Raw genomic sequence first — 2362 nt, 5'->3', positions numbered from 1 at the left:
GTTTCCTGGCCAGGATCCGGAATAGTGAGGCCAGCAGGAGCAGGGAAGTGATTGTGCCCCTATACTCGGTGCTGGTGAGGCCGTACGATGAATACAGTTTTGGGCCCCTCACTACATGAAAGACAATGAAGTGCTGGATTGTGTCCAAAGAAGGGCAATGAAGCTGGTGAGGGGTCTGGAGCACAAGGCTTATGTGGAGCGGCTGAGGGAACTGGGGTTGTTCAGCCTGGAGAAGAGGAGGCTGCGGGGAGACCTGATCGCCCTCTACAGCTGCCTGACAGGAGCGTGTAGCGAGGTGGGTGTTGGTCTCTTCTCCCAAGTAACAAGTGATAGGATTAGAGGAAATGGCCTCAAGTTGCGTCAGGGCAGGTTTAGATTGGCTATTAGGAACAATTTGTTCCCCAAAAGCATTGTCAAGCATTGGAATGGGCTGCCCAGGGAAGTGGTCGAGTCCCCATCCCTGGAGGTATTCAAAAGACGATGTGCTTAGGGACATGGTTTAGTGGTGGGATGGTGGGGTTAGGTTAACAGTTGGACTTGATGATCTTAAAGGTCTTTTCCAACCTAAATCGTTCTGACTCTAGGATTCTAATGATGCACATAAGAAAGTCTTAGCAGGGGAAAAAAAAACATAATTAAGTACAGTGCTTGGACTCCGGCTACACAAGTCTCCCTTTCTTCAGCACAACCACAGTACTTTCTGTCTCTCCAATACCAGAAGCATTTAGCAGTGTAATCATGTGGAGAATCACAAGACTTCTGGACAACCAAGATGTTTAAGAGAGCAGCATTTGGGGGTTCCAAAGAAGGAGGTACAAGATAAGACAACCCTATAGGTAAGACATTGCTAACTTAAAGGAATGGTTCTTTATCCAATCTGAGCTAGTTTACTCTACAGCCTCAAACAATCAAGCCAGCCAATTCTCTGAAAAATTGTTTAAACTCAACTGTTCCATTAGTCTGCTCAGTACAAGGGGTTACAGCAACCAGAAAGGAAAACATCATGATTATTTTCAGTAGCGGACAAACTAGTCTTACAAAATACAGCTGTGTGTTTTTCTCTGCAGAGAGTAATGCTTTTTCTTTTCCAACAGCAAACTCACAGTTCAAAACGTGTTATTAAGCTTTCACCAATGTTGTTTGCGTCTCAAGAGCATAAAAGTTTAAGTGCCAGCCAAGCTTCTACCAGATTATTATGGACTTGAAAAGAATACGGTCGCTTTCTTACATCTTTCAGTAAACACCAGACACAGAATAGGGAAGTTTTCTTCCCAACTACAGAGCAGGTATTTCTTTATTCAGTACCAGTGAGTTGGTAAATATAATCTGAAAAAAACATCTTCTCCTTACACTTTAATATTATATATTTCATATAATTTTCTATTATTTATATCCCTATTTTCTGATTGTTTTCACAACTCTTTATTACTTTGTAACTATAGAAGCAGCATTTTTTCCTGCCATTATGCTGGTTGCACTTAGAATAGATCCAACTCTCTCCTTTCAGTCTCTAAACTGGACTCTTTGCCTACCTGTCTGATTCCCTGTCTTGTGTGGTACAAAGCAGTCACACTACAAGAAATTTCTGAGAAACAGACAGACATCTAACGATACACACCTTTGCAAAGTCTCACCAGTGACTAAGCCTGTTAGGCAATTATTTTTCTTCTTCATAGTGCTGGTTTCATTTCCCAGATACATCAGAAACCAACTAGCAGGCACTCAGGGGAAAAAAAAAAAAATCAGTAAGAAGTTTAGATATGCGAGAAACAGCTAAATAACACACGCATTCATGTTCTTCAGACTGTACAGAGACAGGACCTACAGTTTTGTCATCTGTTATTCATATAAATTAACAATCACTTCAAAAAGTTTGGGAAATTGAGACACATGCCAGGCCGAATTCACCTGGGCTGTGGGAACAGCTATGCTCAAAATTTGGCAGGGTCCTCGTCTGCCCAGGGTGTGGAAAGGCAGGTCCCTCCCCTCCCTTTCACCTGCCCAGATGTGTGCCTGACCCACCTGGGCATAGGCAGGGGCATCTCGATACCAGGTCTTTTCCCCTAAGAATGTAACTTGTATGAATAAAATTTTCTATTTCACACACTCCGGTAAGAAACATTTTGCTGAAATGTTCCCTGCTAAGTCTAAACAGAGACCAGCAAAGCCAGCAGACCGGAGTGGAAGAATGAGAAGCTGACGACACGCTTCTTTCTACAGCCGATCTACTGGTAACCGCGCTGCATCTCGCCTTTGTCACAGTCCAGGACGTGCAGGTCTCGCCTCGTTACGGGGCCCACGTATGCAAAAAGCACTCCAGGTCCTCCACTTTACATGTAGCTGGTGAAATCTTTAGGGAAAG

Source organism: Egretta garzetta, unplaced genomic scaffold, assembly GCF_000687185.1.
Source record: "Egretta garzetta isolate BGI_Z169 unplaced genomic scaffold, ASM68718v1 scaffold62, whole genome shotgun sequence".
Lineage (NCBI taxonomy): Eukaryota > Metazoa > Chordata > Aves > Pelecaniformes > Ardeidae > Egretta > Egretta garzetta.
Note: the sequence above shows the minus strand (reverse complement) of the source record.